Below are 26,774 nucleotides of genomic sequence, written 5' to 3'. Positions count from 1 at the left end.
TGTTTGAATACTGAATGCAATTATGTCTGAAGACCAAACCATAGTCTTATCAGACTTTTGAGCTAATGGTATTTATTTTTTTATGTATTTATTTTTGCTTGGGTCAGTTTGAAATGGGCTTCAATCACTGACAACCAAATGGTCTTGGTAACCAGAAATATTACAATAGGCAACACTGTACTACTGTAAGTGATTCTAGTGAGGTATCATGATTGACAGAATTGCAAGAGCAATGTGAGTTATTGGTCCTTAGGGCCTCATTCCCTATGGAAGGGTCAAGACTATAGTTGTAGTGACCCAGCCACCTATAGCCCTTCTTTCTGTAGTGGTTCCAGCCAAAAGTTACTACTGTGGCAACTAACTGCTTTGTCATCATTCAGCCTTCTCTTGGCTTCCAGAAAACCTTCATGGGTTCTCTTTTCTTCTGCGGGCATTCCAGGCAAGAAAAAGAAAAAAAGAAAATACATTTTTCCCCCTTAGCTCAGACCTATTGCCTTCATCCAAGTCAGAACAACCACTGCACCTATTTATTCTCAACTCAGAAAAAACCATAGAGTGTTACCAGAGGGCTATCCACCCCACTGATACAAATAAACAGCGTCAATAGGAGAGAAAGCCCTTGATTTTCAAGGGAATGTTTGGCTCTTCTGTTAAGAGAGCAAACAAACCAGGCCCGTCCAAGGAACGGGCCACCAGAACTCCTACTGACCCACGGAATCTGGCAAGTTCCTTGAGGCAGTTATTTACATACAAACCCAAGTATTTCCTTTCTTTGTAAACATGTACGCTGTGATCTTAGCTAGAAGTTTTGGGCATTTTCAGTATTCCCCACTAAACCCATGTTAACATGCAACATTTGTACTCTCTTTTGCCTCGTGTTATTAAATGCAACCCAAGCCACCAACATTCACCAATGACATAATTGGCATTTGTGGCTGGTTCTATGATAGAAGGAATTCTCCCTGTCAGCCCTTTTCTAAGTGAGCCCTGTGACTTTAATAATACCTTTTATTAAGTAAAGCACTTTAGAGATGAAACGCAAAAGTGACCTAATTTCACAGTCTAATGTGACACACCGTGCACGGAAAAAGGGAATGAGATTTCAGGTTTTGGGGGGTGATGTGGAGCCAGAGAGGATGGACATTATCCAGGATTTAGAATCAATTCTCTCCTGGGCTGAGATGTGTGAATCTACAACAAGGGAGGTAAACTAGTGCCCCTGGGCCAAATCCAGCCCATCGTGATCTAAGAATGGTTTTCTACCAGTGGGTCTTGTTGCATCAGCCTTTCCTCCGCAATTGGGCGTCCTCTGGTCTGATTTGCACCCCCAGGCAGCAAAGCCCTGAGCCTTCTGCCAAGCCTGACAGAATGATGTGAGATTAGTTTTGCCTGAAACCTGGGACTCAACATATCCAGATGAACACCACTTCCTGAGGAGGAGCCAGGATGTGAGATAATGATGAAGTGAACGGTACACTTAGGCCACATAAAAGAAGGGCTTATCTAAACATGAACAGGCGTGAAGAAGTGAATGCTGTGCCTCCTTTGAGTTCTGTTCAAGGCTGGTACTATCAGAGTCAAATTCATGAGGCAAAGGGTCAGAAACATGGTCAATGCTACCCGAAGATGTATTTGACTACATGAAACATATGAGGTCTGACAATTAAGTTCGCTAATTTGTTGCACCGATGTTGCTAAGCTTTTTTGATATCAGAGGGATTATTCATTATGAATTTGTACCAACTGGACAGTTAACCAAGTTGACTATTTGGAAGTGCTGAAAAGGCTGCATGAAAAAGTTAGACGACCTGAACTTTTTGCCAACAATTCATGGCTCTTGCATCACGACAATGCACCAGCTCACAAAGCACTGTCTGTGAGGGAGTTTTTAGCCAGTAAACAAATAACTGTATTGGAACACGCTCCCCTGTTTACCTGATGTGGCCCCCAATGACATCTTTCTTTGCCCAAAGATAAAGGAAATATTGAAAGGAAGACATCTTGATGACATTCAGGACATCAAGGGTAATACGATATCAGCTCTGATGGCCATTCCAGAAAAGAGTTCCAAAATTGCTTTGAATGGTGGACTAGGCACTGGTGTCGGTGCATAGCTTCCCAAGGGGAGTACTTCGAAGGTGACTGTAGTGATATTTAGCAATGAGGTATGTAGCACTTTTTCTAGAATGAGTTTGCGAACTTAAATGTCTGACCTCGTATGTATTACTGAACTCTTTCATGTTAATTGAACCACAGATATTTATTATAACATCAAAGAAGGTTTATGTTAATTTCCTAATGCTCTTCAAGTGCTAGAGTTTCCTAACTTTCTAAACCTCAGGTTTCTCTGGCTGTAGCATTCCTGAGAAGTTCGTTCATTCATTCACGCCTGCACCAAATATTTCCTGATCACTTACTATGAAGAAGCATTGTGCAAGGGATATTGTGTTGAATAGAAGGACTGGGTCACTGCTCAAATGCAAACCAGGTAAATGCAGACATATTGTCAGAAGATCCTGGCCATTCATGTGTTGCAAATATCTGGCTGGAAGCTCTGCTTATTGACGCAAAGGATTGAGATAAGGCTAGATATATTTTGAGCATTTTAAGCAGGAGCTAGGACATTTTTGCATTGAAATAATTCTTCAGACTGGGTATGAACTACTGTCCAAGTCTCCTTGGCCACCTCTCTTAGTGGACTTTCTAAGTACATGATTATTACTCTAATACATAAAGCATGGAATGGAAACTTACACAACAACCAGTTTACTGATCTGTGAGGCTTATATTCTAGTGGGGGACACAGACAAGAAACAAGCAAACCTGCTGATAAACACAATGCTGCTAAACAATGGTAAATTCCAAAGAGAAAGTAACTAAGGTATCGAGACACCCAGTGAAGCCAAGGACATTTTACTGATGGATGGTCAGGAAAGAGCTCTGTGAGTGTGAACCGTTTAAGTGGACACAAAAAGAATGCAGAGGAGCCAATTGCTTGAGATCCAGAGAAAAAAACATTTTAGGCAGATGACACAGCAAAGCACAAAAAGCTCTGAACAGGGAAAGGCTTGGTTTGCTGGAGGTCCTCAAGAGACCAGCACAACTAGAGTAGCATGAAGAAAAGTCATGGGCCGGCCCGGTGGCTCAGGCGGTTAGAGCACCGTGCTCCTAACTCCGAAGGCTGCCGGTTCGATTCCCATATGGACCAGTGGGCTCTCAATCACAAGGTTGCCGGTTCAACTCCTCGAGTCCTGCATGGGATGGTGGGCTCTGCCCCCTGCAACTAAGATTGAACACAGCACCTTGAGCTGAGCTGCCGCTGAGCTCCCAGATTGCTCAGTTGGTTGAAGCGTGTCCTCTCAACCATAAGGTTGCTGGTTCAACTCCCGCAAGGGATGGTGGGCTATGCCCACTGCAACTAACAATGGCAACTGGACCTGGAGCTGAGCTGCGCCCTCCACAACTAAGACTGAAAGGACAACTTGACTTGGAAAAAAGTCCTGGAAGTACACACTGTTCTCCAGTAAAGTCCTGTACCCCTTCCCCAATTTAAAAAAAAAAAAAATCTTTAAAGAAAAGTCTTATATAAGACTGGGGAGGCAGAGAGGGGCTGAATCACCGGGGTCTAGAAGTTTGGATTTTACCCAAAGTACAATGAGAAGCCACAAAAGTTTTAATCAATGATATAGTATTTATTTTTATTTTTATTTTTTTAGTAAAGATAATTTTGTGTGTTAGATGGAGTGGAGAGAGAGGGGAGAAAGAATGATAGAAGCAGTGGGACCAGACTTCTGGAGGAAGCCATTGGAAGACAAAGTCCAGCTCAGGGACGATGGTGCCATGATTAGGGTGGATGTGCTGTGAGAATATATTTCAAGCATCGTTAGAAATTTATCACCTGGGTTAAGTGAAGGGGGCTACTGTGAGGCATAGATTTAGGCAGATGGACAGTTAGCAACAGAGCACAGTTCTTCCCATTCTTTTATTTCGGTATATCCTGGCCATCGACCACTCAGAGGAGATGCACTTGGCTGTGCTAGATAGGTGGAGGGGGTCCAGTATAATAGGGGAAGAGGACCTTGGAAGAAGGGGCTAAGGCATTTAGAGCAGAAATGGAGAAAACTTGGGGGCGGGCGAGATTCGATATTTGTCAACTGGAACAGAAAGTATTTCAACAGATTTAAGGTATAGCCGTGAAGCTGCATGAATCTCAGCTTGTGTTGTAGGATACAGAAAGATGAGGGCCTGGGAGTACAACCATGATTTCGAAATAAGCCCTGAGTTCCACCCTCTCACTCTAGGAGCTTCTTTAAAGAAGCTTTAGTTCTTAAGAAAGTAAAAAAAAATTGTGTGTGTGTGTGTGTGTGTCTGTGTGTGTGTGATGCAAATAATCTCACCTAAGTGTGTGTTTTGAAGCACCAAGATCTTCTTAAACTAGAGCACAGCTGTATGACACATTCAATAAGTTATGTCCATTTTGAAAGCAAAATTTTTTTTTTAACTACAGCAATTAGATTGTTAACATGAGGGGTGGAGGTAGCTTTAAAGAAAGAACTCCTAAATTAACTAACCCGATGAGGAGGTAACAGCACTCGCCACATAGTTTCAGAAAGTGTGGGCCTGCCCCTCCACACTCAAGACTCTTTACCTCAGAGGTGTCTTAAATGATCGAAGCAGGATATATATTCAGTCCCTGCTACAGTGACTGCAATCGTGAGAGGTCTGTGAGCTTGGAGACCTGCGGTGTGAAGGTCTTCCCTTTCCCCACTGCCCTCCTCTCATCCTGCTTCCTGCTCTCAACCACATAGATCACCCCATGGCTTCTCTTTCCTCTGATGTCCAGGATGAGTTTGGCCCACGAGCCTTGAAGTTGAGGGAGGGAAAGAATGCAGTTGGGGTATTTAGCCCCTTGCTGCCTTGCTATGAGGTCTCCTTGGGCTGACTGAAAGTCACTGCTTCCCTCCAAGTGGCCCTTTCTAGCCAACTCTCTTTCTGGAGGTGAGCTATGATTACGCCCACCCTGCCCCTTCAGGAGTAGGCTGGTCCTGCAGTTGGGCCCTCCGACTGAAGCCCCTGAAGTTTTGAATACTCACACCTTTGTGAAGTGTCATTGTCAAGCCCTTCTCAGATTGTCCTGTTTCCTGTAGGGACCCTGCGCTGTGGAGACAACACCAACCTTGTCACAGTTCCTACAGCGACGATGTAAGGGCCTGCTCCTCACACCGATGGCTCCTGCTACTGCTGGGAAACAGTGCAGATTTGGTGTCTGCTTTTACCGCCAGATGTACTTTCTTTTCTAGAGTGGCTGATAGGACTTGATTTGTTCTGAGCAAAGCATTAATATTTTTATTTAAGCAGAAATGAGTTCTGGTTAAATAAATGGTTCTGTGGAAAATGTAATAAATTCATTTTTGCTTTATCCTTGTAGATAAGAAGAAAGTTTCTGATAACTTATGTATGGGGTTTAGAGTTTCTTTTCCTTCCTTCCTTCTTTCTTTCCTTCCTTCCTTCCTTCCTTCCTTCCTTCCTTCCTTCCTTCCTTCCTTCCTTCCTTCCTTCCTTCCTTCCTTCCTTCCTTCTCTCTCTCTCTCTCTCTCTCTCTCTCTCTCTCTCTCTCTCTCTCTCTCTCTCTCTCTCTCTCTTCCTCCCTCTTTTCTTTCTTTCCTCCCTCCCTTTCTTCTTTCTTTTTCTCATTTGTTTGTATGGTTTTTGTTTATTGTTGAGATTGTTCTTAAGAGGGTCTCTAGAAAAATGAGCCTTCCCACCCTTTGCTCCCACACTTTTCTCCGCTTTTGTCTTTATTCTAACCTCCTACCCCTCTTTTCCCACTCCCTCCATCGCATCTGTGGTTTAATTTATAAGGTCTTGATCCCTAGGGACATCTTCATAGAGGTTGGCTGATAAAATTCATTACCTTTCAGAGGTGGGGTTCTTTTTATGAGAACCTCTTACAATCTAGAACTCCTTCAGTGACAGTGGGATGGCAGGCAGAGAGAGCAGGCACGAGATCCATTTACACCTGCTTTTCCTCTTCCTCAGCCCCAACCCTGTTCCCCAGGGAGAGCCATTCCAGCAAAAGAGGAAACCAAAGCATGTCTGGACGCTATTCAGCTCAGTTCTAAGGGATTTGGCAGATCATTTAGAAGCTAAGTGGCAAGACTGGCCTGAATTCTGTGGCCCTTTATTTAAGGAAAAAAATTGGGAAACAAAATGCGGAAACTTGGCTTCTTCAAAAGCCTCTGGCAAGAGTGACCTTCCAGTTCAGAAGTTAAATTCTTCCCAGTTTCTCTTTTGCTTTTGGCTACTGAAACTTTCCTGCCTCTTACCCCTTCAGAAAGACATGTCACATCCAATTGAAACACTACTTCAACATATTGTGAAAGAAAGAAATTATTATTAATATGCATTACTTTTAAGGGTAGTTTTTAATTGTTCTTCATTTTCTATGTTGACAACATACCACTCTGGTTCCTTTAGTTTTCTGTGGTGAAAATGTGATTATTTGAAAAAACCCACAATTAAGTTGTTCATTCCTATTGATGGGTAACTAAGTGTTTCTCCACATTTTTCTCCTAATAATGCTGCTGTAAACATTCTCTAGCTGGATGCCAGGCACAAATGCAGAGACATTGCCATTTTGCCCCAACCACCATCACCTCCTGTCTTCCACTTCATTTTCCAATAATCCCCTTTCCTCCGCTCCACATCCAAGCCACCCTGCTTGAGCGCCATGTCTTGGCCCCTGTTTTCTGATCAGGCCCTTGTTTCCATGACCTGTTTTGGGAACTGCCACCTTAATTTGAACCTTGGGAACTCTTCTGGGATGGGATTCTTGTCTTTGCCCTCCAACTTCAGACTGGAAATTATAGGTAAGAGCCTCACCTGGAGCACCACAGAGCCTGTGGGACTTGTTCTCCCTGGATTAGATCCTTCCTGGATCCTGTTTGACTAGATTGCAAGCTCAGAGAGGCAGGACAACCTCTGACCGAGTCAAGGATGTATGCTCAGCTCAGGTGCACGACGTGGCACATGGTATAACTTTAGAAGGAATTTTAAAGTTATTTTGTGACTTAGCAAATAAATTTTCATTACTTTTTGATGTCAAATATTTTGTAGACATATTCTGATTAAAGACAGATAGGTGATAGATAGATAGATAGACAGATAGATAGATAGATGATAGATAGATCTGTGATAGGTCTAGTACCTAGTGACTTATGTAGAGTATACATGTGATGCTTCAACCTGAAGGAGAGTCTGTTTAGCAAGGGCAAAAGGCCTTTTGTATGCTTTGCCTTCAGAGTTTCTGAGAGCAAGTCTTCAAAGCATTAACATTGTAGATGTTGTGCCATGACAATCTTTTCTACAAGTGAGGCCGATCCTATTCTACGTGCTTTTCTCCTAGTATGAAGACAAATCTCCTCAAAGAAGACATTAGCTATTAGAAAGACTTCAAAAATTGTCACTGCTTTCTTTGTCTGACAAGATAATACATTTTCTCAAGGAGCAGCCTTCCACACTCACTTTCTTTTTGAAATATTACATGATCATTGCATACGAAGTAAGAAAATACTGAGAAACAAAAGGAAGAAAAAAGATTCATATCACCTTGAAATCCCATTAAACAGAGACAATCATTGTTAACATTTGGTAGCATATTCTTTAAGAATTTTTCCCATTGGGATATATATTTGTTATGTATTATAATATATAAAGTATATTGTATATGTATGTATATATTACAAATACACACAAATACATGACCCCCATGCACCTCTGCTTGACTGTTTTCATAAACCTAGTCTCTATGTGTACTGTCTTTTATTATCACCTAGTTCTCTCCCAATCTTGACTTCTCCCAATTACAAATTTTTTTCATAGCTTTCCTCCAAAACAAGGACTAATTTTGCTACATATCAGTCTGTTTCAAAAACCCATCAATAATTCCCAATTTAACCTTTTACCTTTTTAATTTTTTAAATTAAGAAATAATTCACATACCATGAAATCCACCCTCTTAAAGTGTACAATTTAGTGTTTTTTTGTTTGTTTGTTTTAATTTTGTTTTGGTTTTATTAGTTTCAGGTGCACAAGACAAAGTACTACTTAGACGTTTATCATTTATATCCCTCACACTGTGTGGACCCCCCTCCCCCCATCCACTATCCCTCTGACATCGCACCGAGCATTAGATTTCCACTGTCTCTATTCCTAATGCTGTGCTCTGCTTCTTGTAAGTATATACATGCATATATATATATATATATATATATATACATATATATATATATATATATATATATGTTAAATTATAGTTGGCATTCATTATTGTTCAGCTTCAGGGGTACAGTGCAGTGATCAGGCATCTACATCATCCCTGAGGTGGTCTCCCAAATGGGACACGTATCCATCAGATACCCTACAAAATCTTTACAACATTATTGATTACGTTCCCCAAATTAATTTTCAAAACCCCGTGGCCATCTTGTGGTTATCGACTGTTTTCTAATCCCCTCAACTTCCCCCTTATCCCCACCCTCCCGCCCATCTAGCAACCCTCAGTTTTTCCTCTTTGTCTCCAAAACTGTTTCTGATTAGTTCATTCACTTATTCGTTTCTTTAGATTCTGCATATAAGTGAGATCATATGGTATTTGTCTTTCTCTGTCTGACTTATTTCACTTAACATAATGTTCTCTAGGTCCATCCATGTTGTTGCAAATGGTAAGATTTCTTTCTTCTTTATGGCTGCGTAATACTCCATTGTATAAATGTACCACAGTTTCTTAATCCAGTCATCTACCCATGGGCATTTCGGTTGTTTCCATGTCTTGGCTATTGTGTATAGTGCTGCAATAAACATACGAGTGCATAAAGATTTTTGAATTGGAGTTTTGGATTTCTCTGGATAGATACCTAGGAGTGGAATTACTGGATCATAAGGTAGTTCCATTTTCAGATTTTTGAGATACCTTCATACTGTTTTCCATAGTGGCTGCACCAATCTGCAATCCCACCAACAGTGCACATAAAAGATCCCAAATAGCCTCAGCAATCTTGAGAAATAAGAACAAAGTGGGAGGTATAACAATACCTGACATCAAATTATACTACAAGTCTACAGCAATCAAAACAGCAAGGTACTGGCATAAAAACAGACACATAGATCAATGGAACAGAATAGAGAGTCCAGAAATAAATCCATGCCTATATGGCCATTTAATCTACGACAATGGAAGCAAGAATGTATGGTGGGGTAAAGAGAGTCTATTCAATAAATGGTGCTGGGAAACCTGGACGGACACATGCAAAAAAATGAAGCTGGACCACCTCCTTACACCATACACAAAAATAGATTCAAAATGACTTAAAGACTTAAGTGTAAGATCTGAAACAATAAAATACCTAGAAGAAAATATAGGAAGAAACTTCACAGACATTACCCGGAGTAAGATTTTCACTGATATATCCCCTCGCGCGAGGGAAGAGAAAAAATAAACATGTGGAATTACATCAAACTAAAAAGTTTTTTCACAGCAAAGGAAACCATCAATAAAACAAAAAGGGATCCTACTGAATGGGAAAAGATATTTGCCAATGATATATCTGATAAGGGGTTAATATCACAAATCTATAAAAAACTCACTCAACTCCAAAAAAACAAACAACCCAAATAAAAAATGGGCAGAGGACATGAAGAGACATTTTTCTAAAAAGGGCATATAGATGGCAAACAGACATGAAGAAATGCTCAACCTCACTAACCATCAGAGAAATGCAAATAAAAACCACAATGAGATACCACCTCACTCCAGTCAAAATGGCTATCATCAATAAATCAACAAACAACAAGTGTTGGTGCGGATGTGGACAATTTAGTGGTTTTTTGTATGTTCTCAAAGTTGAGCATTCATCACCGTAATCAATTTCAGAACATTTTAATCACCACCAAAAGTAAACCTGTAATATTAACAAATCACTTCTTATTCCTCCCTCCCCCTAACCCCTGGCAACCACGAAACTACTTTTTGTCTCTATGGACTTCCCTATTCTGGATATTTTATAAAAATTGAATCATTCAATCCATGGTCTTATGTGATTGGAAACTTTTCCTGTGCATGTTTTTGAGGTTCATCTACATCATAGTAGGTATCACTACTTCATTCTTCATATGGCTGAATGACATTCCATTGTATGGTTATCATATTTTGTTTACCCATTCACCCATTGATGGACACTTGATTTGTTTCCTCCTTTTGGACAGTGTGAATAGTGCTGCTATGAACATTCATATATACTAGCATTTGTTTGAGTATCTGTTTTCAATTTTGGGAAGTATATAAACTTAGTATTGGAATTGCTGGGTCGTATGGTACTTTTATGTTTAACTTTTTGACACTGCCCAGCTGTCTTCTGAAGTGGTCGCACCATTTTATATGTCCATCAGCAGAATCTGAGGGTTCTAAATTCTTCACATACTCACCCACACTTGTTATTATCTGTCATTTTAATTATAGCCATCCTACTGGGTGTAAAGTGGTATATCATTGTGGTTTTGATTTTTATTTTTCTAGTTAGTAATGATTTTGAGCATCTTTTCATGTACTCAGTCTCCATTTGGATATCTTTTTTTGAGAAATGTCTATTCAGATTCTTTGCCTATTTTTTAATTGGGTTATTTGAGTTTATATTGTTCCAAGTTTAACCTTTTTCAATTCAGATTTCTGTCACCCAGTTGTAAACCAAGCCTTTAGGAAAGATGATATTAAGGAGCATTCCTACACTCTGATCTTCTTTGTCTTCACACTTGCCCTTAGGAGCCAAACATATTTGGCTCTTACGTATCACAAACACCTATCAAGATTCGGCATCCATGCCATTAATTGTGGTTTACATTATTCATAAGGCCTGAATGTAGTTACGTGGCCTGTGAAGGAACTCGCTTACAACCAGAAAACACATTGTTATAATCTGGCTGCATGCGCAAAATGCAAAATGTTCACTGTATGTTCCATAGGAAACGTTATAGAGAAGGAGTGATTTAGTTATTAGTGTTAATTATTATGCTGTCTGACTTCACATAAGTGTAATGGAGCAGATGAACTGTAGCAAAGTTTGCTCTATGGTGAATTTAGTGCAAGTCCCATTATCGTACTGAATTGTTTTGTAAATGGAAATGTGGTCTGATAAAAATAATTTTTGTCTGTGATTATATTAAAACCACATTTTTTAACAGTGCACCAAAGCTTTGTAGAAATATATTTAAAAAAACAAGTTATGTTTATGAAAAAAATTACAAAGTACTATTAATAATAACATATTGATTAAATAAAATTAAACAATAAAAGTGCAAATATAATTCAGCCCTGGAAATTCTGACCATGTGTGTATATATATAATATATATATATAATATATACTCATATCTCACTTTTATTAAAGTTTTGAGCTAGGAGTTCTTAAAGTGTGTACAACCTGGCTAAAGCTTTCAGCATTAATGAACCATATTCTAACAATGATGTCATAGAAATTTCTGGGACCATTGCAATGACTTTTTTACCTTCCCTAATTTTAATTCATTTGCTAGTTTTCACTTTGTCCTCAGGACAAAGGTCTCAAGACTCTTCACACCTAATAAATTCTATTCCTCACAGCTCACCTCCTCACTGCTCATCAATCCCAACCAGCTCCCTCACACCATCTACTATTCAGGCTGGTGTCAAAAGCTCTCCTCTGACCACAGGAATGGTGTCTCTGTACCTTTGTACCGCTAGTGCCTACACAGTATCTAGCACATGGTGAGGGATCTGCAAATGTTTGCTGAGAAAATGGAAAGATATATTAGCCATGCTAATCCTTGCTTCCTATCTAGGCTCCTCTGTTCATCCATGTCTGTTAAAATTTTGCCCATCCTTTAATATTTACTTATGCAGCTTCATCTGTGTACAATATTTTACTGATAGCTAGTTACAGGTCAAGTGAATAAGACAAGTGTGGTAATAGCAGAGATATGGATCTTGCTCTCATGAAGCTTCTAGTCCAGTGTGGTAGGACGACACGCAAAAGAGCAGACAAATAGCTATCAATCACTGTAAGAGCCTGTGGAAGCCTGGGTAGATCACACAGTGACTTCATATGGCTCTCTATGCTCTCTATGCTCTCTATGACTCCTCTATGCTCCTTATTTTGACATTTACTGCAGAACATTTTGTACAGTTATTCATTTTTTTAATGAAAGTATGTATCTTCTACATCCTCAATTGAAGATTGGAAGTGTTTTTGAGAGCAGTGGCATATAGTAGACATTTAAAATATAACCTTGATTCGTATGTCCTTGGGCAAAAGTAATGAGCAGCACCTTCAGTTCAGTCCTAAAATGTCCAATTCTCAAGGCTCCACAGGAGAGAAAACTTGCCTAATAGTTCACTGGCATGTATAATTGAATGTCCAACAACCAGCTAACCTCTGCTGACAATATTTACATTGGAATTCCACCGGCCATTCTGTGTATTTAATCAAGAATGATCTCATTAGGGGCTAAAGTTTATCAGTCATGCTTAATAATCTGGCATTGTTGTATATTAATTAGCCAGGCGTTGGAGTCTAGCTATTAATTAGGCTAATAGAAGCGTGAGCCATACGGTCCAGCTGGTGAAGTAACATTGAGAGAAAAAAAATCATTTGGCACCGTTAATTTCGGTAAGATTGTGAGAGAGATGTGCTGTGCGCTTATATTAATTTTTAATTATTTCATGTAACCATTAAGTTCAGAAGCATTTCTTGGCAGCTGCCTATTAAGTGAGAGATGCCACTCAGACTGTGTTATTCTTCTAAAAGAGTCCTTCTCCCTCTCTTAATGAATTTAATAATACCAATTTGCAGTATTCAATTCTCATAACATCAGAACTCATTTCCAGATTAAGGACAATTCTCTGTGAAGTAAGGAATAAAGTGGAGGATAAAATAATTCAACCCAGTACATTCCTCTTTTTATGATTAAGGAGAAGAGATCCTAAAGCCTTCTTAAGCAGAATGGCTCATAGGGAAATAGGTCTGTGGCAACTACATACCATGTTTCCCCAAAAATAAGACCTAGCTGGACAATCAGCTCTAATGCGTCTTTTGGAGCAAAAGTTAATATAAGACCCGGTCTTATGTTAGATAAGACCGGGTCTTATTTTACTATAAGACTATTATAGTATTTACTATTATAGTAAAATAAGACCGGGTCTTATATTAATTTTTGCTCCAAAAGGCTCATTAGAGCTGATTGTCCAGCTAGGTCTTATTTGGGGGGAAACATGGTAGTCTTTGCACATGCAAATAGGAGGTAGGAGTTGGCTGTGTGGAGATGTTTCATGGAGTCTGAAAACTGTTTTAAGGTGTTCAACTGTTGTGAGGTACAGTTGATAATATCACACGTGGTTGAGAGTGGACTTTGAAGATGTCACACTACTTCTGACCCATGGTCTACCATCACCCACTGAATTTTTTGATGATATCTTTCTACCTGGAAGAACCCAACATACTGGTTCATGATCTCATTCCAAGGGGTTTTGTGAGCATTCTTTACACATCAGTATGTAGAATCTTTGAGATAAGCAAAGGCTTTGTGAAGAAAATTTTGCTGAATTTAACCAACTGTATATGTGCTAGGTCAAATAAAGCACAACTCCTAATGGTTGACCTAAAGAAACTAGGGCACCGATTCTGCCTGAGTCTAAGTCTCACAGTTAGTTGGCCAAACAGTGCCTCTTCAAGTTAAATGTTATTGTTGTCAGAAATATATTTCCCTCCGTAAATTTATGGAATGTTCTATATAGTGCATAGATTTCTATGCAGCTAGATTTTACTGCCAGTATCATGAACAATAAAGGAAAGAGAAAGAAATAACGAAGAACAAGGTAATCAGAAAACTTCCATTTCACACTTGATTCTAGCTCTTCTTTCATCCCCACTCAAAATTTGAGGCTAGGCATGAATAAATATACCAGTTGGAAGAGTCCTAGAACTTGGATGATTAGCGCCTATTACTGAGGCTCTGAATTGTGCCCTAGAGCACACTAATGAAGCAAAATAGTTCTTAGCAGTTTTTAATAATGTTGGTTTTCTAGATAATCCAAAGAGAAAGGAACCAATTTAAATGCCTGTTCTTGGCACGATCCAGTTTCCAAAGAGACCATCCAGAGTCCTCTGCGGTCTCGCTGCTGTATTTATTGGGCTTGTGAAAAATAAGCTGATCCTGTCATACCCAATTGATCATTTAGTGTTAGGACGGAGCTGCCTTATTTCACATAGAAAAAAAAAATGTTGTAATTCCCAGGACTGGAAAGCACTTTGCTTAACAGCAGGAGCCCTCTGCTGTTTCCCCAGTGTCTATTTCATCTGGACAAATGAGCAGGCAGAAACTCAAGAACTGCTCATGTATTGTGTCTACCTGTCAGGTCAACCTTGCCTGCACCTTACCTCCTTTCCTACAAGGCATAGTACTACATAGCCAAAGTAGGGACTCAATGAGGCTGTAGGTGAGATTGGGTGGCGGGAGTCTAAGCACTTTGCACATATTTATTCAATCTTCCAAATAACACAAGTATTCTTGAGGGATTTATGAGGTAAGTCATCTGACTGTTACTGTTCAGTTTAGCACAGAGCCACACATGTTATAAATTCTCAGCGAGCAAATGTAAGAACTATTACTAGTTCAGAATGGATGACATTCTGGCATGATTTAGGCCAAAGTCCACCTCTGTAGTATATCAAGCAAGAAAAGTTTTGTTCTGCATAAAAAATTTTCAGGGAACTGTTTGAAGGACTTTAGAGAAATAACTATTTAGGACATTATCAAGCACCTTAGGCTTTCAGATCCCTTTGGGCAGGAAATGAGCTGACCTATGAGTCATTAGTCTCACTCTTTAGGCTTGGATCTTCTTTCAATTTCAGAGGCCTCATTGCTACAATAAGAAAGGACAAAATGAATTTCCACATCCCTTCCAACCTAAATTCCAGGATGTGTTAATTTCTTGGTGCGTGTATGTAGCTGGTAAATCCAACCTCCTAAGAGTTTACCATCATTTAGAGGTATTTTGTACCATGAATGAAGTTCCCTTTAAATACTCCCCACGTCAGGCCAGACTACCCATGTCCTTCTAAGGTAGTGTGTTTTTATTCTCCCCAAACACCTGTGTGGTTGAGACGTCAAATAGGAAAGTTTACTTTCCTAGTAAAACCTTCCCAGTGAGTGCCCGAGGGTTGAGACTTGGGTCTCTTCTAACTGAAATTACAGGCCCAGTGTTTGTCTGTTTCTCTGTCCGGGGCCCCCAAGGAGGAATGAAACAGGGACAAAGTCCTCATGGAAACGTGCTTCTAGGAAACACACAAGCTCGGTAGAAAGGTCTAGTCCTGGCTCACTGTGATTTGTTCGGTTGCTAATAATTAACTCTGGAACTTGTAGCAGAAGCAATCACACTGGTGGAAGGCAGAAATTCTATGTCTACAAACACACTGCTGAAAACTAGAGGTGGAGGCTAATCCAGGAACAAGAACAGGTGTCTCCCTTTGACCAGGTTTTCTAGTCACTCTAAGACTAACCTGTTGATTCTTTATGATGAGAGACTGACTGGCTGGAGCAAGAGGGGACTTGGGATTCTATTTTGCTGCATCTGTTTCTTTTCAGAATACTCAGAGCAGGGTGAACGTTTTCCCAACCACATTAGTGCATTATATTTCTACAAGTTGGTGCTGGTGTAATGAGTACAAATAACTTCACCTTGTGGTTCTCCCCAGCATGACATTGACCTGATTGATGTTCATCAAGATTTGCTATAATGCTGGCTAGTGCAGCCTGACATATTGACTAGGACTTACTCTAGACTCACCCTGGAGAGATCTTAGAGGATGTCTCTTTTTCACCTAGAGGAGGCCTTGATGCCTCAATTGAGGCCTCAGTTAACCCAGGAAGCAGCTCTCCCTCTCCTAAGAACCTGAGAGGTGTTGTTGCTACCTGGGACACCTGTGTTCTGGTTGTTCTAGTGCCCTTTAAGAGAGGGGTGATGGGATGAGGAAGAGGGCAGGAGGGTCAGTATGAAAACCTCACTGTAGATCAGAGAGGCAGCTGGGGTCTCATCTACCCTAGAGTGTAGCTCACTAACTCGTTTTGCTTTACCTTTGATTAAACAGTTTATTTCTAATGTCAGATATGTAAAATTTGCTTACTCAAAATCTCATTTATCCATTAAAAACCAGTTCCATTATCCATTAAAAACCACTATGAAGATGAATGCCACTTGTCTGCAGCTATTTAGAGTACGTATTCTTGCTTGCTTGTTCACCCTTGTGATGGATGGATCGGTCTGCTCTTGAGAATCAACCCCTTGCTCATGTTGAGGTTGATACCAGCTTAAAATGGGGCACCCATGGTGGCATGTGGCTGGAATTTTCTGAGGGTCATCGGAGGCAGCCGGTGTGCAGCAGAAAGAACACCAACTAGCAGTAAAAGTCTTAGCTGGGGATCTTGGGCAAGCCGGTTCCCTGCTTTGTAAAATGCGTTTAAGAGTATCTACTTCAGAAAGTGGACCTTATGAGTGGTAAACATAAGTACTCTGACACTATTAACAGAAAAAGGATCACTGTTGTTAATACAATAAGTCCCCTCATTAACTCGATGGCTGGGAGCAGGTCACCTAACTTCTCGGCCTCAGGTTCCTTATCTACCAAATGGTTTGGAGTGGATTCCTAAGATCCCTTTTAGCATCAAGAGTGCATAACTTCCAGACTCTAAACCCCTCAAATAATGGCTGAGGAACTTGAGCCCCAAAAGTTCCCATCATTTTGGGGCAGCAGAATCAGGGCAGTTATCTTTCCTCCCAGTGCAGGGTTTTCCTACAGGAACACAGGAAGCCCTCCTGTTTACCTGGTGAAAGCAGACACGGGAATTAGAGGCCAAGAGAGATGAGGTGAACTTGCCTTGGCCTCGGAGATCAGAGAGTTGATCTTCCCAAGATAAGGGTTAAAGGTTGTTATAGTAAGTCCATCCCCTTTAAATCACTCTGTGGACAACCATCTTTCTGATACCTTCCTCAACGGAAACTATATATCCCTAATCATTTTTTCCTTAGCAGCTCAGCTTGACTTTGGCCTATTGTGTCAGTTATCCCCTCTCCCAGGCACATGCTGTCTCCTTCATCCCCTGCCACCGTAGTCACCTCCAGGCAGCCCCTAAGAGCTATGCAGGGGAAAGAAGCAGAACCTTGCAGTGCACAGAATGCTCAACAAAGAGGCCACAGGGCCTTCCTGATCCAGCTCTGGCTGATTTCAGCAGCTTGCCTTCTGATAGTTTCTCTTATTCCTCTTGACCTGGAATTCATTTGGGGCCACCTTCTTTGTTTAGCCACCCACAGCAAAGGTCAACACACCTTATTTATTTTTTTAAAGGGCTGATTCAAAGTGAACAGAGATGAGCAAACATTTTTATTCACGTCAGCTGCTCCCCCGGGAACCCAGGGACAACCCATCTAGGACATGCTTTAGTAAGCTTTATTTCCAAGGCCCACGTAGGAGAGCCACTGGCCATGGAAAGCTTGCTTTTGTGGATTCCTCAGGAAGACAGAAGACGGCGACTGATGCCGAGTGCTAACAAATGGCAGGCAGTTTGTTCCAGAATCTGTCTTCTTAACTACAGTAATACTACACGTATTTGCCCATCACCAGGTTCGGGGACCCAGCTGCCTGGCACATCTTCATAGCCTTTGTGGGAAGGATGTCTCCTCTTTGATTATAAGCAGAGATACAATTGTTCTAGCACAGGGTGGCAGAATAAGATGGGCTAGACTATAGCCTCACTAGAGAAAGATCATGGACCACTAAAGATTTCATTTATTCCTTTCTTTTTACTACAGGACGATGCCCAAATTAAGCTTTGTTTCAAAGCAAAAGCCTTCAACTATTTAGACAAAACAGAATTCTTTTTCAATTCTGTAGTTAAGAAGACAAATTCTGGAACAAATTGCCTCAGCCTTCTCACTGGCCTCAAAGTCCATCCTGAGTTGGCTCTGCCTTCCTGTCTCAGGTCTCACCTCTCCCCAGACTGAGCAGTCAGGGTTCTGGCCATGTTATACCCTCGTTTCCCAATCACTGCCCCTTCTTCTCAGTGCCTTACCTCTATAGTGGCTCCTTCTGTTAGGAACATGCGATCTAGTATCTTCCTCCCAACTTCACCTTCAAGACTCATTCTGGCATCAAGTCCTTACAAATTCTTCCCAGACCAGCCCATTTGGATTCCAGGCCTTCTCATGTAGACCCACTGCCCTAGTGTCTTTCAGAACCAAAGACTTCATCATGTTTGTTATCACCGTTATGGGTCCATGTGTCCGTGTCACCCACAAGCTTCTTGGGGACAAGGACTACATGTCACCTATTTAAGTGTTGTTACAGCCTACCCTATAATTGGTGTTCAATCAACATTTGTTGAGAGAACACATGAATAAATAAATGACCCAAGGAGTTTAATATTATGAATAGTGAGGACGTGGCTCTGGGCTCTGTCATGAGTGTCCCTGGAAACTCAAGACTCCTTGTGAAAGAGCTAGTGCCAACCTGTGCCTACCATTCTCAGCTCTGTGGCCTCCTCGCTCTCCCACCTCCTGGTTTCCTGGGGACCTTGACCCCTTGCTGAGGTTTTACCTTTGTTATAGGTGGATGGTTAAAGGTGCTCCAATGTCTGTGACTGAGCCGTGCAGTCTGGGGGAGAAAGGGTGTAGACTCAAATAGAGGAGGTAGGTCTAGAGAGTGTTCTGGAAAGCTAGGGAGAAAAACTGTGAATAGGAAGAGGCAAGAAGGAAAGGATTTGTCTTAGCACTGTCTTCTTTTTCTCTCTACTATTACCACATGTTGGCCTTTGCCCTGCATGAAGTCCCCACATGAAGGCAAATGCAAATAAACAAGATCAGGTGAAAATTCAGTGCTAGTGAGCCCCAGATAGCAGATGCCTGAAGAAAACAGATTGTGGTGAGACATAGACATGCTTTCATGGAAACTTTTGGGTATAGAAAGCTTAGGGGTAGTTCTCTGGGTGCCCATAGGTGTAAGAAATGCCTCAGACACTGGCCAGGCACAGCAGAAGCGGCCATGGGCTGATGTGTTAGGAGAGGCCAGCTGTCCCCAAGGCTGATTCTATGCTGTGATTTCAGCCTAACTCTCCCTTGTTTGTATTTCTGGTGACATGGAGGTGTTTGGGCTACTCTTGCACCCCTGTGGTTGAAGTAACTCTGAGGCTGGCACCTTGGAATACTCAGAATCAACACTGGGCCATTCTATCCACAGATATGTCCTCCTTCTTCAGGGATTGCCCTTCAGGGGGTTTCAAGGTGGAAAGGCAGTTGTTTCTTGCCCCCTCCAATGCCCCCCACACACACCCTCTCTGTTTAATGAACTGTCCACAGTGGCCCTTGACTCCCTGTTACATAAATAAAATGGATGTTTCTGGGGGGCCTCACTCTTCAAATCAGCCGTGGGCCAAGCAGCCTCCACATTCTTTCTCTGAGATAAGAAATTCTCAAGATCTCTCTACCCTCATGCTGATTGTGTAAATTATGTCAGCACAAGCATGGGTGGGATGGGAACAGATCTCAAGCAAAATACCCCCATCGACTTACTGGGCTCATTGCACAGAGAGAAAGTGATGTGGGTACCAAGGAATGTCAGTGTCATGCCTTGGAGAGAACCTGACTTTAAGCAGTGACATTGCTCAAGGGGTAGATCTGAGCAATCAGCTCTTTTGCCTGGAGGACTACCATCCAGCCAGTGAATGCTAACTGGTGAATTTCTTTGATGCTGTAGTTTTTGAGCTGACTTACCTGCTCGCCTGAAGAGCAATCCCCCTTCCACCCAGACTGTTTGCTGGGCTCCAACAGCTCCCACATGTAGACTGTCACTGTTGTGGCACAGCGACAATCCACTGAGCATGTGGTAGGCACAGCTCATCTTCCTCTCATAGCTGCTTCTTAACACCCGGGTCACCCTGCTTGCTCTCCCTGTTCTACAGAAGTTGTGCAGGGTAATTCTGATGCCTTGGCATTAGGTTGAAGAAGGAGTGCATGGATAACCAGCTTCTAGCCTGTGGTGAAAATGCCTTTTTACTGGGTATATTTGTTGATTGGACTCCCCATTGGTTTTCCTCCTTCCCTAAAAGTTGTCTCTGGTTCTGTCCACATAATATGTCACAAGGCAGGCGCAGATAGCAGCAAGACATATGCCTTCTTGGTTGAGGAGGTGAGCATACCATGCAAGCTTTTACCCTCCCTGTGGCATGGAGGGTCTCAGCCCAGCAAGCAGCTGGGACCTGCCAGAGATGCCTGCCACCTCAGGTGCTTCAGATCTTCTGGCATCTGGGCGAACTTGCTCTTTAGAAAAGGTTTGGACGTTTAGTTGGCTCAACAAATATTTATTAGATATCTGTAATGTGTTGGACTCTCAGGGTAAAACTGACATATTGTTGCCCTAATGAAGTTTCTATCAGAGCAGCGAAGACCTGGGGGAAATAGGTGAGGAGATGGCCTTTCCCACTGGGCATTGCTCTCAAAAGCCCTCCTTACGCCAATTCAGGCCTCTGTACCAACCTTTGTTTTTCCACTTATCCAAACCTTCCTCTTCCTTGCTTCTGTCACCTCCTGTGGCCCTTGCTGCTTTCTCTTCATCTATCCTTTCTATTGTTTCTGCATTTTATCTCACTGAGAAATCTGCCCAAATGGATTAACAAACTGTGGTATGTCCATACAATGGGGGTATGATTCAGTGCTAAAAAGAAATGAACTATCAAGCTATGAAAAAATATGGAGGAAACTTACCAGCATGTTACTAAGTGAAAGAAGCCAATTTGAAAAGGCTACACAGTGTATAATTCCAATTATATGATATTGTGGAAAAGGCAAAACTATAGAGACAGTAAAAAGATCAGAAGTTGGCAGGGGTTTCGAGGAAATGCATGAGGGATGACTAGATGAAACACAGGGCAGTTTTAGGGCAGTGAAACTATTCTGCATGATATTGTAACGGTGGCTACATGACATTTTGCATTTGTCAAAACTCACATGTTACAACACAAAGAGTGAACTCTATGTAAACTATGGATTCAAGTAAATACTAATGTACCCATATTGGTTCATCATTGTAATAAATGTACCACACTCATGCGAGACGTTAATATTATATAGAGGAATCTGTAGAGAGGAGTGGGGAGACATAGGAACTCTGTGCAATTTCTCTGTAAACCTAAGAATGCTCTGAAAAATGAAGTCTGTTAAAATTAAAACAAACAAACAAAAACCTCAGTCTTCATCCCTCAGACTCCACCCTTCCCTGGAGCGTGAGCTCCAGTGGCTCTTCACAGGTCTCTGGCTGGCCTCCCTCTGCCTTTCTGCCTTCCAGTGAGATGTGGAGATGTTCCCAGCTTCACACCAACGCAATACATCCTTGACTCCAGCGTCCCTGTTCCCACAGTGACTGGTCTTTCATGGGACCATGCTGCTGTCTTATCACGCTGGCCTTTTGATCTTCACTCCATGCTAGGCCCACGCTTTCTTCCTGGAACACCCAGGGTCGAGTATGGGCCTTCCTGTTGGTCTTTATGTTAACACACCATCTCCTTGCCTGTCTCTTATTAAAACACAGACCTCTCCCTAAGACCTTTGTGCAACCATTGATATAGCTTAATCATTCTCCCCACTCCTTACCCATTCCCAGACCCAGAAGAGAAAGGTGAAAATAAAGAATCAAAGCTGATGAAGAAATGGGAAAGTCACCAAAGTCCCTCACCTGTGGTCTTCCTGCCATCTGTCGCCCCACTCATGCTCTTGGTTGGCACCTGCCACATCTTTGTTATGAATCTGAGAGGCACATGGCCTGAGATTACATCTTCCTCTACATTTCTACACTGACCAGGAGAATGTTGGGACTCTAACCAGTCATCTTTTTACAACCTGGGAAAAGTACAACCCACTGTTAATAATTTATCTGTATGTTAAAGCATGAAGACTTGCTATCATTGTTCAGTTATGGGGCTAGGGCAGGCAAGACAATCTCTTGCTGCAAAAGATGAGGGCACACTGTTTCAGCTGGTTCCAAGGGTCAGAGCTTGGGATTGGGGGAGGCTTGCTCACATATTTGCTCACGCATGTCTATTAGGTTTGGTTGAAGGTGGGGTGTAGGGGAGAAGCCTTTAGTCTTTAACAGGCTTTAAGCAAAAAGGAAAAGTTGATTCTGAAGGAAATCACGAATTCTCAAGTTTCCAGAAAAAGCAGTATATCAACTCTTATGAATGATAGGCACTGAAAAAGGCCAAGAGACCAATTCATTCTGACACCATATTCAACAGTCCCGGGCTGAGCCTGCATGCAATGGAAGGCCAGGCTGAGATGTTTGAGCTCAATTCTGTAGGCAAGGAGGAGCCACTAAGTTTTCTGGGAAGTGACAAAAGTGTGGATGGATAAAAGGTAAGAAAGTGAAGAGAGGAAATTAAATCAAGGAAAAGCAAAGGGACTGAAAAAATAGTGCTACTTTCCTAAAGGTCCTCATTCATATGCTGTCTGCCTGCTCAGAAACTGGACACACATAGGGAAAGGAAGCTTAGGAGAGCAAGCACATTTGTGGATGTTTAAGGCCAATTAAGACTCAAAGAAATTCTCTCAAGCCTAACTCCCCCAAGGAGAAGCACCTCCTTGAACCCTTGCTCCTCATAACTTACCTCTCCTCCCACCAGGAGAAGCCAGTTAGGGGAGCATGCCTCCACAGTGGGGACGAGCTGGGAACCAGGGCCATCTGTCCAGAGCACAGAACCCTCACTGACCATGAGCGTCTTGCCCTAGACTCTCAACTCCCCAGGCTTTGCAGTAGCAGTATTATCCACTTTGTGGCTCTAAAACCCTGGCATGTAGTAGGTACTCAGTAATGTGTGGCAAATAAATGGCCATATGGCATTTGAGTTGCAGCTGCAGAATAATTTCCTTCAAACTGCCTGTGCTTGGATGTCACAGCACCTCCTCCTTTGGTTGGGTTGAGGATTACGTCTGGGTGTGGAGGCAGCAGCATGAAAGGCATAACTTTCTCTTCTGCTTCCTCCCCCAGCACAAGAGGATGTCCAAAGAACAGTAAACTGTCACACGTAGGGGAGAATGGCTTCAAGTTTTCTAAAGGAGACATGAGAGCATTGTGTGACATAAGTAGCAATTCCCTGTATCCTTAAGGAAAAGAAACAGGAAAGAAAAGAAGCCAAATGGGTTCTGCTCCTGAGTGCAGTGTCCATTGTGTTCTGACTGTCCATGATTCTGGCCATCAAAACAGCTATTGCAATGGCATTTTGGAGAAGTCTTCTCATTCCTTTGAGGAGGTTGTTGATGATGGCCCTAGTTGGAGGTTCTTTCAAAATCATACTCTGAAATGTGAAACTCATTTGGCCTTGGCCCATTTTGCCTAAAGGTAAAGGAGAGAGAAATACTATCTGAAAGGGGGTTAGAAGGAAAGTGAATACAGTAAATCCCCCCTTATCCTCAGGTTCGCTTTCTGTGGTTTCAGTTACCTGCGGTCAACTGTGGTTCCAAATTACTAAATGGAAAATTTCAGAAATAAACAGTTCAGCTATTGAGAATCCCCAACCATTGGCATCATCATGGCTCAATGATCCAGGATCACCTGAAGCAAATGACCCTCCTTTTGATGTATGGTGAGAGGTCAAAAGAAGCACAACGCTGTGTCACAATACCCACGTCATTCACCTCACTTCATTTCATCACGTGGGCATTTTATCATCTCACATCATCACAAAGAAGAAGGGTGAGTATAGTATAATAATATATTTTGAGAGTAAGAGAGAGAGAGAGAGAGAGACAGAGACAGAGAGAGAGGGGCCACATTCATGTAACTTTTATTACAGTGCATTTGTATAATAAACATTATTGTTGTTCATCTATTTTTGTGCCTAATTTATAAGTTAAACTTCATCATAGGTGTGTATGTATATAAAAAACAAAACAAGACAAAACGAAACAAAACATAGTACCAGTAGGGTTCTGAGCTATCTGCTGTTTCAGACAGCCAGTGGGGGTCTTGGAACACATCCCCTGTGGCTAAGGATAAAGGGGACTACTATATAGGCAGAGGGTAGGCTGAAACATCTGTGAGCGAAAGCAGAACAAAACGGCATGTTAATAAGACATGCCTCCTCAGAGAATTGTTTCTGCTGAAGTAATCTTCCTCAGTTTCCCAGGCTACCACATGAAGGTTGCTATAGAGAAGACAGGCTCAGAACTCTTGCCTGGGAGCCTGGGGAAGTGGGCCAAAGCCACTGGCAGGATGCTCAATATGGCTGCAAAGAAACTAAGAAAAGGCCATTCCAGACCTCCCCAAGGGAATGGGTCTCGGTGGAGGGGCATGCAGGTCCCTGGCAACTACTTTCTTCTGACCCTAACATTTTTTGTAATCTAAGGTATGTCAATTTGCCAAGAACTTCAGCCATGAGTAGAAATATAAAGACAAGTAGGAAAGGAAGCGGGTGCTTTGCTATAGGACCTGGAAGGATTCGCAGGCTCATTGGAAGTGTTTCCATCTACAGTCGTTTTTTTTCTTTTTCTTTTTTCTGTCTTTGAACATTAATCAGCCAGAGGGCCAACCCCGCCCCTTCTGGCGGCTTCCCCAGGTCTATCCAACTGCAGGACTTCCCTGGGAGGATTCCCCCACTGCTTAGTTCTGGGAGTGACCGGTTTGTTCCATTAGGGCTCAGGTGAATGATTAAGGCTCAACCGAATGTTGAGTGTCACTCTTGCTGAGTTTGCTCACATGTCACCACTCATCAGCTCAACTTCTATGGTCTATCACTTGTGACCACAACTGCCAGTCCCTCATCATGCCCAGTTAGTCTTTGAGCTCAAGAGCACCTACAAGGCATAAGTGGGAGTGGAGACTGATGATAAATCAGCCAACTAAACTGGCATCATCCCCAAGAGAGCACTGCCTGTGGCTGAGACCTACCCTGCTGGAGAAACCTCTGTCACCACTGAATGCTGCTCAGAGTATGCATCCTGAGTTGTTTTGTGGACTGGAGTAAAGCTCCCAGAAGGCCATGGTCAGGGTTCCCGTATCACGTGGGTTTGCCACCTTGGCCATGCAGGGCCCTCCTTGGGCATTCAGTGGCATGAGGACTGAGATTGGCAAGTTGAAGGAGCAATGTCCAACTGGATAAGAGGGAAAACCAGCCTCTGATACCTGCCCTGATGATGGTGGAGAAGTCTGGGGGTGTTGCATGAGAGAGCCATTTCTCTAGCCAGCCCTTTAATCCCTCTTACACCATCTTCCAGCCTCCCTTTGGATCCCCCAATGACGGAGCAGTATTTTAGGGAGCCCAGCTCACCTTCAGGGATTTACCAACAATGCTGACAAATTTTATCTCTTCCTGTAGATATCTCAGGGCCCCTCTGAGAATAGGAAGGTTGAGAAAAACCTTGTCCCAGAGAAAGATTCCCTTTTTTTTTCCAAATGGTACTGGCTCCAGTCCTATCAGAGTGTTGCTTACTAACCTCATCCTACACCTGCCAAAGTAAACAAATAGAACACTTTATTGTATCATGTCCTGGACTCTGGAACATCTGTCTAGTCCCTAGTGAAATTTCAAAGCTGATAACTTTCAATGGGTTTCCTTGGCATTGGACAAAACGTGTGTTTTGGTGGGGATGCTTACAGACATCTCTCTTTCATCACATGGTCATCAGCATTTTCAACTTCTTCTTTGCCTCTCTGTTTTCTCAAAGAGAAGAGCCTGAATTCCTCACTCTAAAAACGGGCCATTTAATCTTATTTTATTTTTTGTTATTTGTGGTTAAGTAAGAGACACCAGTTTTCTAAACAGGAAAATATTTGAGCGGCTGAAAGAGTATTTTTTTGTTTGGTTGTTTCCTGCTTTACTTTTATAACTAAATTCCACCCTTCAGTTTCTGTTCTCTCTTTCATCCCTTACCTTTCTTTAACACGAGAAAGTATGTAATATCTACCTGGTTTGGGTTCTAAAATCGGTCACTTGGATTGTGTTTCTAGCAGCTCAGAGGGTGGTGTCCTCGGTGAACTGCAGACACTCTACAGGTTACCTGTTATCCCCTTGATCTGCTATGACAAGAAGCCTGAAACCTTCCCTGCAGCCAGCTGATCTGTCCCCGCTGAAGTCTTTGCTCCTAAATAACAACCACCACCACAATAACAATAGCAAAGATGAAACGAGCTGATTATGTGTTCTCTGCCTATGCCAGGCTAGATTTCTGGTTCTTCAGAGCTGGTCACTAAGAAAGCAGGGTCCCTTGGCAGGAAGCTCCAGAGTTGAAGCAGAGTTGCTTTTCCTCAGAAGCAGGAAAAATAGGGAAAACACATAGACATATGGCTTTAAGCCCCCAAACTGACCAAAAAGTTACAGGGGCTCATAGAGTTTGCACATCAACAGGCTTTTCTTAAGTGTAAAGAAATGTTATAGGAGAAATGTAAGATCAACCCAGAGACAGAATTAAATGCCTATCTTTTTTTTCCTCCTGAGCCTGGCTGTGTAATTTATGGACATTTTCAGTTTAAGATATTTCAAATGTGAAAGAGGTTTTGATTGTGAGATAGACAACATATCTGGTTGGAAAACTATTTTCTGAAAGGAAGAGTTGTGATCTACTTTGGGGTCTATAAGGCTAGGAATAATAATTTCAACTCATCTCCTGTAATTAAGGTTACGACAGAAAGGTTCTCAAGGTATCATTTTTAT

The 26,774-nt window shown here is 42.0% G+C and overlaps 1 protein-coding gene across 5 annotated transcripts in view; it reads right to left on the bottom strand.

Annotated features, from left to right (window-relative positions):
* Positions 1-26,774, bottom strand: part of PRLR (prolactin receptor) — a 141,381-nt gene that overhangs the window by 76,074 nt on the left and 38,533 nt on the right. The window contains exon 1 of one of the 5 annotated variants that reach the window (XM_081053293.1): positions 21,806-21,925. The exons of the other annotated variants lie outside the window; for them this stretch is intronic. The gene's annotated coding sequence lies outside the window, so the exon portion shown is untranslated. Of the gene's footprint in view, positions 1-21,805; positions 21,926-26,774 lie in introns of those variants that run through there. 5 annotated transcript variants of the gene reach the window in all.

This window comes from Rhinolophus hipposideros, assembly GCF_964194185.1.
Source record: "Rhinolophus hipposideros genome assembly, chromosome: 7".
Classification (NCBI taxonomy): Eukaryota; Metazoa; Chordata; class Mammalia; order Chiroptera; family Rhinolophidae; genus Rhinolophus; species Rhinolophus hipposideros.
Note: the sequence above shows the minus strand (reverse complement) of the source record. Positions and strands in the feature narration are given on the sequence as shown.